Raw genomic sequence first — 11,964 nt, forward strand, 5'->3', positions numbered from 1 at the left:
AAGTTAGGCCAAAGGCCGCTCGTTTTTAGTTAAATAGTCAAAGGTGCGCTTAGCACCACGCCCGCAGGCGACACTACAGCATTACTTTTAAAGCAACATTACCGTCCGTCTACTAGACACGGACAGCCTCCATAATAGACAAGTGATAAATGTGAGAATTGTTAAGTGACTTAAAAGAAAAATATTCTTTAGGCATTGAATGAAAACGGATAGTGGTGGATAGGTACTTCTTGCACTTGCAATTAAATTATTGGTTAAAACTCATCACACAATGCGCAAAAGCGTGGCGATGATTAGACATTTCTCAAAACATTTATAAAATGAACTTGCAAAACATGCAAAGATTCCTACCACAGCACACTCAGTATTGAAAAAAGATGCTAACTTGGCCACAGTCGCGTAGCTAGGGTGGGGCAAGGGGGGACATCCGTCCCCGGGCGCTGCATCCAAGGGGGGGCCAAATTGATGATACACCTTTCAGAATGAAATGTTTTCCATTCTTGGAACATAGAAAGGGGCGCAAAATCTTTAGGTGTCCCCGGGCGCTTAAAACCTTGTATACGCCTCTGCTTGGCCAGAATATTACTGCGAGAACGGATTTGTGGAGATGTTTTTAAAATAAAACTCAAAATGAAATTACATGGCCCAAGGCCGAAGGCGTTTGCTTCTGGAGTACCTTTGCAAATAAATGCAATTACCTCCAGAACTTCGTTAAGAAAAACTGAATAATTAAAGAGATGAGCATAACTACTGCCAAATTACATGAAGTGTTATCTGTAGTATTAATATATGTAACATTAATATACTAATTATATGTAATATTAGTAATCAAGTGAATGTTTAAATTATTCTACAAGAATCTTTAGGTAATTAAAATTTTTCATGTGTGTTCTTATTATCTAGTTGTTTCTGAATATTCTCTTTCTGCCTCTCGTACTAGTAACGCCCCTTTGGGCGGGTGATAACGCCCAAATTTGGAAGCTATACTTTACAGCCACATTAGTTTAATAATTTAAAAAGATAATTGTCATTAAAATAAAATATAAGGTATTTCCTTCACTTGATTTAAATGAAAAAGAAATGAACACAAAAATGATTCATTTCCATTGCCTGATAGTGGGCAGGGTCCATTGAGGGGTACGCATTATAGGCATAAAAACTTGAATAGCCCCGCCCCATTTGTTCGGCCCAAGGCCCAAGGCGATATTTTCCGGAGTACCTTTGCAACTTAATGCAATTACCTCCACAACTTCGTTAAGAAAACTGAAGTAATTAAGAAAAAGCACTGGCTAAAGGGTAATGAAGGAAACCATTAAGGGTTTACGGGGAAAGAAGTGATTTAGGAGTCCACACTAAGGACGAAAAAATTCTTTCTGCTTTCAACCTGTTTTACCAGATTGAAAGAGAGAGAGGTGATGATTAAAGGCGAATTCCTGAATGCGTTGCATTAATGGAATCGGAAAGATTCAAAGACAATCAGCCGGGAAACATAATTTTCCAGGGCTTGGGAAAGGTATACTAGGTAATACGGAAAACCGCAGTAATTGCTAATGCCTTGGGGATGGGCTGGGGGGGGAGAGAGTCTTGTGAGTAAAGCTCGGAGCAAGGGATGGTGGAACGAAAAGAAGGGGGGAAAAGGATTCAAGAGGGTTCTCCTACCGCCCGTGGCGAGAGAAGAATAGGAGCAACTTTTGAAGCGGAAAGAACCGTGAAGAAAGTTAACTGTAGAAAAGACGGAGAAGTTTTAGGATAGTTAAAGGGGAGGGAATTTAGGAAAAGTGTTTAAAGTTGGAGAGGAGAGGTGGATTAAAAAGGGAAAGAAATAAAAAATTGGGACAGAATTAACCAAAATTACCTGATTGCAGATGATGTTTGAAGATATGCAAGCTTGTATGTATTGCAGATTGCTGGAACAAAAATACATGAAATAAAAGTGTTTTGAGTAGCATATGTGGGAGTTAGATTTTAAAGATTAGAATATTAATTTAAATTTTAATAGTTAAACAGTTTAAGTTAATTAATTAAGTTAGATGATAAAATAATAAAGAAACGTTAAAACTATTGCAAATCTGATTTTTAATTGTCTGGACCGTGTTTTATGAAAAGATGAGGTCTTGGCAAGTGGAGGAGCATGTTACCTATAGCAGCACGGATATAAACCCGAGAAACGAGGCCGGATTAGGTCCGGCGGGCATGTGGAAATATAGAAATAGTTAAGGGTCGCCGGGTTAGGCCCGTGAAGTGCTTGTTAATTTAAAAAATATTTAGAAAGAATTCCTAGTCAAGCAGACACCTCCGCTTTGGCTTCCTAGGAAAGATGTTAAAATACCTCCAAGTTAAGTAGCTTTGTTGACAAGCGGAACTTCAACATTATAAAGATTTTAATTTTATTAACAAATGGACTTCTAGAGTGCCTTTTTCCAATAATAACCAGCTGGGATTTTTGTGCATTGATGGCAATGCGCCATTTCGTGCACCATTGCTCAATTTCTGGAATTTTATCCTGTAATTTACAAATGGCAAGTTCTTGATTGTGAGATTTATATGCAAGCGCCGTATCATCGGCGTAATATCCTAAATAAAAATTTGAGTCAGTGCAAATTTTAGGGAAATCAGAAACATAGAATATAAAAAGAATTGGTCCCAAAATTGATCCTTGAGCTACACCAGCATTGAGTCTTCTGGGATCAGAGTTGTCATTACCAATATTTACGAAGAATTTTCTGTGTTTAATAAAAGAATAAATGAGTAATATCAGATCTCTGTCAAAATCCAAGGATATAAGCTTGAGAATGAGCCCCTCATGCCAGACGCGGTCGAAAGCTTGAAGATGAGAATCTAGAAATGCTTCTTGTGCATTGCGATATTCATAGAGAAAACCTGGTAGCTAAAAACAATTCGCCTGTTCTAAATGAAATACTAAATTCAGTTATAAAGTGTATCAATGTTATTAAAGCTAGGGCCAAATGTGAACGTCTTTTTAAGTTATTTTATGAAGAACAAAATGAAGACTATATGAGACTTGTATTTCACACTGAAGTAAGAAAGCTGTCGAAAGGGAACTGCTTGGAAAGATTTATGGAACTATTTGATACTCTTAGTTATTTTATAAGCGACAAGCCTGAAATGAAAAACCCATTAATGGATGATAACAAGGCAATTGTGGGTTATTTAGCCGATATCTGTGAAAAATTAAATATATTAAATAAACAACTTAAAGGAGCAAATAAAACTTAGGCTAGGTTATTTTAATTACGGCAAAACCTCTAGGGCTATCTGCCTAAGGGAAGGTATGCCTTCGCGGAGGACTTTCTAAGGAAAACTGGCTCGTATACACGTTACACATGGGGAAAACTACAAAAACACCCATGCAGCCAGCCCGTTCGCGGGATTTGAACCTCGGACCAAACTATCAGTGTTCAGCGACTTAACTGCTCGGGCGCTGGTGGATATCGATGCAAAAGGAAGATATTTGGTTTCATTGTCTTTGTTGAATTATGTCAGGCATATACTATTTACCAAAAAAATTTTGAAAAGTCTCATTGGCTCCAAAAATGTGACGTGACTACCGCTATACTTGTTATTGTCGATCATCTGAAAATTTTATCGGCTGATTTAAAAGATTTTGCAACTTAAAACAAATTGATTTCCCAACTTGGATGATGCAGCCAATGCATCATCCAAGGATTTGGCTGATATTTCAAATATGTAGTAAAAAGAAGAACTCGCAGAAATGCAAAATGCTGAGTCAATTAAAACTTTATTGAATATAAAAGGAGCGATGACATAGCTTTGTGAGGAAACCAGAATCAGATATCCAAATGCAACAAAATTTGCAAGAGAACTATTGTTACCGTTTCCATCTTCATATTTTGCTAAAAAAAACAAAAAAAAAACGGTTGGATATAATGAAACCGGGAGACTTGAGACTCAAGTTATCTAAATTGGAACCTGACATAAAATTTCTTTGCAGCAAGTATCAAGCGCAAGGAACTCGCTAAATTTAAATAATAAAAATTAATAATACTTAAAATGAAAAACTTTCACTAAAATGAGTTTTTTCTTGAATTTCAGTTCTCCACGTTTTTAAAGTTCACTTGCTGTGTTTGCTCATTAAATTTCGTAGTCATTTCTTCCTAAAAGCTATCATTCAAGTTTCTTTCGTGAACATTTCAATTTTTAAATATTAAATATCATGTATATGCTACGAGGAGCTTAAAAATTTTTGAGAGGATTAGATGGGGCATAGCACAAAAAAGGTTGGGAAACACTGACCTAGCCCTTCTATTTATCCCTGCCTGCAAACGTTAGAATTTTTTAAGCAAAATTACCGCCCGTCTACTAGACTGGGACAGCCTACGTGATAAAAAGCAATTGCCCATCTTGCAGCTCGTAAGTGAGTGAAAATCGTGCTATCACAACTAGGTATCAACTACGAATGAGTTTTGACTTATTCCTCAAGTTAGGCCAAAGGCCGCTCGTTTTTAGTTAAATAGTCAAAGGTGCGCTTAGCACCACGCCCGCAGGCGACACTACAGCATTTCTTTTTAAGCAACATTACTGTCCGTCTACTAGACAGGGACAGCCTCCATGATAGACAAGTGATAAATGTGAGAATAGTTAAGTGACTTAAAAGAAAAATATTCTTTAGGCATTGAATGAAAACGGATAGTGGTGGATAGGTACTTCTTGCACTTGCAATTAAGTTATTGGTTAAAACTCATCACGCAATGCGCAAAAGCGTGGCGATGATTACACATTTCTCAAAACATATATAAGATGAACTTGCAAAACATGCAAAGATTACTGCCACAGCACACTCAATATTGAAAAAAGATGCTAACTTGGCCAGAATCTTACTACGAGAACGGATTTGTGGACCTGTTTTTAGAATAAGACTCAAAATGAAATTACATGGGGATCTCCTGCTAAATTACATGAAGGGTTACCTGCAGTATTAATATATGTAACATTAATATACTAATTATATGTAATATTAGTAATCAAGTGAATGTTTAAATTATTTTACAAGAATCTTTAGGTAATTAAGTTTTCATGTGTGTTCTTATTATCTAGTTTCTGAATATCCTCTTTCTGCCGCTCGTACTAGTAACGCCCCTTTGGGCGGGTGATAACGCCCAAATTTGGAAACTAAACTTTAGAGCGACATTAGTTTAATAATTTAAAAAGATAATTGTCATTAAAATTAAATATAAGGTATTTCCATCACTTGATTTAAATGAAAAAGAAATGAACACAAAAATGATTCATTTCCATTGCCTGATAGTGGGCAGGGTCCATTGAGGGGTACACTTTATAGGCGGGCATAAAAGCTTGAATAGCCCCGCCCCATTAGTTCGGTTATGCGATTAGGTACATTATCATTAGGTATCATTAGGTAGGCTTCATTAGGTACATATAGTAAACCGGGATACACAATTAATAGAAACTAAGAGTAATTATGGCATAAACCAAAGTGTAGAATCTATTCATAAACAACATACTATATGTATAAAGTCGAATGTGTTTCAGCTTCTTAACATCAGTTCCTCCCCCCAACTGGCGATTTTCTTTACCTGCATTTGGCGAAATTTTCCGAAAAAATCCTAAAATGACATTTTCCTTAGCATTCCTTACATTTGCTTTTAAAGGAAGTAAAGCTCTTAGTTTTTATCTTCAAAATAATTAAACTTAGTGCTTCTTTAATTATGATATTCTCTCTCAAGATACGGAATAGCTGGATGGAGAACTAAGTGCCGAAAAAGATAAAAATATTCACTCATTTTAATAAATGCAAGTGATGTACGGCTCAAATAAGCTTTAATAAATTTATTCTCTTCATCATTGTTTAACAAAAATAAATAAATAAAAGCCTTTTATTGACAGAACTATTAGGGGTATCAAAATAATGTATTTTATACCTCTATTAACTTTCAGTGTTCTGGAATCAAAATTTTGTTTACAATGTGAAAAAGAAGTAATTCGAATATTGGATAGCTACAATTTTGTATGATGTTCAACCTTTTATGCAAATGAATTATTTTGCATTTGATAAAACAATTTAGGGATTTTTTATTTTCGTTAAACTGGTCAACTTAACACAGCACATTAATGTACCTGACTTCAAAATCAATATTTAGAATTTATTGCATATTTCCTTTTAAATTAACCATATCTAAAAAACATTATTCGTTGTTTTGCTTAAGTTTTTATTATGAGCTTTCCTTCTCAGTTATGCGATACATATCATAATAAATAGCTTTTTCACTTGTAACCTATCAGGATTCTGCCTATCAACAGTCAAGTGGAGTACACTGCTGAACTCTGTTTGATAAGAGTACAAATCCTGGCAAATTGGTAGTTTGCAATGCTTTTTTTATGTTTTTTGTTATGTATAACATGTGTCTAAGACAGTTCACCTTAGGAAGCTCTCCACAAGAGCATCTCTCTTCTTAGACATATATCCATCATGTACTTTGCCATATTCAGACCGACTGTTAGAACCCTATATTTACACATACTTGGTAGCATGCGAAAGACTGTGAATTGTGTGAAAAAGAATTTCTCTTTCCCCTTAAACACTGAAGTATTATGCAAAACTACAGTATTTTGTAAACATAAGTCTTTTAGTACTCATACTTTCACATTAGTTTCAAATATTATTTAATGTTGCACATGGCTGCATCTGTGATAATGAAACCGGTTTATAGAGCATTTGAATTGAAAAGTAAGGTATCTGGTGATTGACGGCAATTATACAGATAATAGACAAGGTTTCTTAGTAGTATATTAATACAGATCTATCAAATAATTAATATGATAATAGTGTCTTATAAATAATAACTCTTAAAATCAGTACAATGATTCCCTGCTATGTTTATCTGTTTGCATTTCTTTATGCATCATTTAAATTGATTTTTAGACATCTGTTTATTTTCTTAATTGTCTATGCCTGAAATTAACTATCAATCTTTTTCCAAGCAAACCAGTTACTCTGGAATTTGTCCAGACCTAGGCTATATTCAAAATTGTTGAGCTTTATTACTTTTTACTATACTATAAAGCAGAAGTTGCTTTAGAACAGAATTTTTTTGAAATAACGTCTATTCTTTTGTGTAGGGAATCAGATCAGCTCAATTTTTATGCAGAATTTCTGCTGAAATATAATGCTAAGAACAAAATTAGCATTATGTAAATCACATGCAGATAATGTTCACTGATTTTCTTTGTTTTCCAATGCATGCATTTTCACTGGATGAATAAAATGTTTATCTAAATATTATCTCATTTGCAGGAGAGAGAGAGAAGAGTAAGTATCCTCTGCTTCTTTTTTTTTTCTTTTTAATTAATTTGGTATCTGTCATTTTGAAATTTTACATTTTTGCAGAAACTCAAAAGACCTTTTATTCACAAGCAATTTATTTGCAAATGAAAGCTTTGTAAAAAACAAATTATTTAAGTGACGCTTTTCTACCTCATCACCAAGCAGGATTTCTTAACTGTGGGTCATAACTCCAAAAGGGGTTGCAAAAATTTATTTCAGGTGCACGAATTAAAGGAAACAATAGTTGCAATCCCTTCATTGTATTTAATTTATTGCATTTTCTATTCGGCAGAATTAAAAAATCATAATACTAGTTAAGTTGAGCTGTAAATTATATTTATATATAGAAAAATACCACTAAGTGCATCATAATAGTGTTATTACAATCCCATTTCAGCATATAACTTATTTCAGAATCAAAATATGCCACAAACACACAGGTACATAGCATCTTGTGCCACACAGGCTTGTCAAGAAAAAGGTTGGAGCCACTGTATTTGCTGTAGTGATAACTCTTTTCCAGTATAATGAGTTATATCTCTTTTATCATAACAAGTGCATGCATCAGAAGAGCAACAAAATATAGAGCAACAAAATATAGTATTTTACTGTGTTACTCGACTAAGTGGTATTTATTTGAAAAATTATTAATAGTGATGTTGCTATTTATATTTTAGGATAAAATTATTTTTTATTTATGGATAAATGGTTGAACTTAAGGAAAAAAAAAAAAGTAATAACAAAAATGGCGATGCTACTAGTTCTGTTCAAGCAAGATCTTGTAATCGAAAGGATGGACCTACGATGCAAAACAAAAGTATGATGAGATATTTTCTCCAATTTGGTTTAATTTTCAACAATTGTGCTGCTAATGAACAATTTCTTTGTTGAATTTGCAATAACATTTTAGCGAATTAGAATACGAAACCATCAAAATGAGAAAAGCATCTCAACTCCAAGCATCCTGCATATGTCAACAAACTAAAAAAAGAATATATTGAACAACTGCTAAAATCTTGAAATGAAGGAAAATGATATTGTGAGAAATTTATGACTGTTACTAAAAAACATTTATTCATGCTACATGAAGTTTCATATCTGATTGCTTAAAATAAAAAGTCATGCACCATTACAAAAGATCTTGTATTAAAATTAATTAAACTATTAAAATGGTAGAAATATTTTACAGAAGTAAATATGGTGATGGAATTTGAAAATTCCAGGATCAGGCGATATCGTCACCAATAGAATTACTGAAATTAATGACGACAAATCTGAACAACCCAATATTAGACTTAAAAAAGGCTCAAATTTTCAATTCATTTGGATGAAACAACTGATATTCAAAAATTAGCCCAGTTGTCAATGTATGTCAGCGACATTCATAAAGAAAGCTTTGAAGAAGAATTGTTATTTTTTTTTTTTTTTTTTTTTTTTTTTTTGGTCCTTTGGAAAGAGGGAGAAGAGATACATAGTAAAGATGATTAAGTTTTTAACAACTGAAGGTTTAGAACGGAAAAAATTTTATTGAAGTATTGGCAGATGGTGCAAACGTTAAAATTGGTAAATCATTTGTTAAAACTGCTGGTAATGATCATGTAACTGTTGCCCACTGCATAATCCAACATAAGGCCATATCACAAAGAACAAAAAAAAAAAAAGGTTTGAGCACTGTGTCCTAATGTCAAAATTATCACTTTTATTAACAGCCATTTAGTTTCAAATCTGTAAAAGATGTAGACTCTGAATAGAAAAATTTATTACTACACACAGAAGATGTCAAGATGGTTTAAAAATATTATTGTTATGAAAAGATGAAATTATTATACTTTTAACCAAAAGAAAATCTGCTCTTGTTGGTCATCTTCAGAATGATTTATGATTATGAAAGCTGTATTTTTCGTCAGATATTTCTGAGAAACTAGATGATTTCAACTTGTCTGTCTGTGCAAAATCAGCAGTACATTTGCTCTGAATGATTAAATTGGTATTAAATATATCAATGTTTGGAAGAATAGGGTGGACAGCAATTCATTTGAAATGTTTTTTTGCTACTTTTATTTTTATAATTGGAAAAAATAACTGTAAAACATTAATTGCAAAAAGTATTATTCATCAATTTAGAACCTAAGAAACATAGTTTTGCAAATATTTTATATCGAATTTTGCTTTCAAAATGCTACCTTGGACTCAAAAACCATTTTTGATTGACATTAATGTGATTAATCTTCTGCCATATAAAGCCGAACAGAATTTCGCCAATCTGTTGAGTGATTCAAAGAGGTCTTGAATTAAAAAGTTTAAGGAGCACTGTCATCAAGAATTAATTTGCCTTATATGTTGTGTGTACAGTTATACAGAGGAAATCGAATGTCCTTACATATATACTTAAAAATAAAACCACTTATGAGATTATTGTTTCATTAAAACATATCTAGTTATAAGACATAACTCTTAACAAAAAAGCCACAACATTTTTAGAGAAATAAGGTACCTGAAAAGAAAATAAGTATATTCTCTTTTGTTAAGCACTACTAATTTTGATAATTATGAATACTGAAAGTATCAAAAATAGTTGGTAGCTTACTAAACATCTATCTTAAGAAAAATGTATAGCTTATATTAGCTTTCTCTAAATGTGCTATTGGTTACCACACTTTCAGAAAAGCTTGATGATTTGATCATTTATATATATTACCAGATTTTGAAACAAAAGAAAAACTTGGTTTTATTTGACAAGAATTGTTAATTTCTATTTGAATGACTGGCAGTAATTTTTCTCAGGGCTTTTCCTCCAGAAATATTACCTTAAAATCAATTATTTGATATCATTGTTTTCCCATGAAAAAATACTTTAAATCTCATTATTTAATAACACTGTTTTTTTATCACTTGCTTAATATGTACTTTTTTTTAATAGAAGAGATTTTGCATATTACAATAACAGTTAGCTTTTTTATAATCTGAAATGAAACTGCTTGTTAAGTGTAGTCATGAACTACAGTGGAAAAATTTTGATTAAGGAGTAAACTAAGCTGGTATACAATTCCTAGTAGTTTGAAGGATATGAAAATTTGATAAAGAGAATCAATTTGTATTTTTGTGATGCAAAATTAATTGTCAAATGAATTGTATTTTGTGGCATACATATACTAATTTAAACCTTTTATATGTAACTAATTGTAATTGTTGTGATGCAAATCCCAAAAATTTACATTATTATATGCATATCAGTTTAAAATCTAACAAATTTGACCTTGATATTCTAAAGGCATTTAAAATTCACACTCATTTTAAATGCCTTTAGAATTCATCATGAATCACAGCTCATTAGAAATTCATCATGCCTTTAGAAATTCCTCAGCCTTTAGAAATTCATCATGAATCACAGCTCATTTCTTGTTAGACATCTTGAGAACAATCATCTGTTCATCATCCAGCTGCATTATATTGGTGGCGTAACTAGGAGAGGACATGTGTCCCCAGGCACAGCATCCAGGGAGTGCCAAATTGCTATTCTCCATTGCATCTTGGAAAACAGGAAGGACCATTAAATCTTCAGTTGTCCCAAGGCACTGAAAACCTTACTTACACTTCTAATATCAATGAGAAATAATAACTGAACTTATGATATTGGCTAAATACATTACAACTTTGAAATAAACTCACTTGAAAGATAAAATAATGCTATAAAAGTTTAGATATCAGTAGTGACAAAAAGTGGTTTCTTACTGCACAGTTTAATCTCAAATTTGAGATTCCCTCACCCAAAGTGTATCAGATGAAGTGATTAAATAATGCTACAAAAACTGCAGCCTTGAACAGCTTAGTTTTGATAAAAAAAGACTAATGAAATGTGGTATTCCTATTGCAGAGTTTAATATCAAATTATTTTGATATTGCAGAGTTTAATATCAAATTATTTTGATATTGCAGAGTTTAATATCAAATTATTTGATGTCTTTTTTATTTATTTAATTTTGGTTAGCTAGAAAATATTTAAGTATAATTTCTAAATAAACTTTTTATAAAGTGTTTGAGGAAAACCTTTTAACAGCATTAACCATTAAACAAAGGTAGCCAAGTCTTATAAATATGACTTGTTGGTGCTTCGGCTCAGGCAAACTCGATGAGTTATCGCAAAGTGGGTGCCCGCGTGACAACGCTATCCCGGGATAATATGTGCGACTTTCGATTCAGTGAGACTTCGAACAATTGGCATGTAGATCCGAACACAATGAAAGTTCATACACGAACCGATGACAGAGTCCAGAAGAAACGACCAGTGAAACTGATAAGCCTTTTGACGAAGGTAAGTGGCAATGGCATGAAAAGAAATTCCCTATTGATAGTCCGAACAAGCGTCCGTGTGACCACTCATAATATCACAGTTGGGTAATTCATAATAACACACGTAAATACAATATAAACCATAGATACTTAAATAATACATAGTAGGAAAACATATATAAAATATAAAATAGGAAATCTGTACATTATTTACAAAAATATAGAGCCAGGCAGCAGTACAAAACTATTCATAAGATCGAAAGACAAAACAAAAAAGCAAAACTGAAGTAGGGGAGGGTGTTTACATAATTGGTTACCAGAAAGAGGGGTTAATTTAAATGTCTGAGAAT

General features: G+C 32.8%; 1 long non-coding RNA gene across 1 annotated transcript in view; it reads left to right on the top strand.

The window, feature by feature from the left end:
• Nucleotides 1-11,154, top strand: part of LOC146993191 (uncharacterized) — a 159,222-nt gene extending 148,068 nt beyond the window's left edge. Inside the window, exon 5 of the long non-coding RNA XR_015038765.1 lies at nucleotides 10,731-11,154. This is a non-coding gene — a long non-coding RNA (uncharacterized LOC146993191). The remainder of the gene's footprint in view (nucleotides 1-10,730) is intronic.
• Nucleotides 11,155-11,964: the final 810 nt, after the last annotated feature.

The sequence above is a fragment of the Stegodyphus dumicola genome, chromosome X1 (assembly GCF_044657685.1).
Source record: "Stegodyphus dumicola isolate Sdum_Otavi_A_Nest chromosome X1, ASM4465768v1".
In the NCBI taxonomy this organism is placed as follows: domain Eukaryota; kingdom Metazoa; phylum Arthropoda; class Arachnida; order Araneae; family Eresidae; genus Stegodyphus; species Stegodyphus dumicola.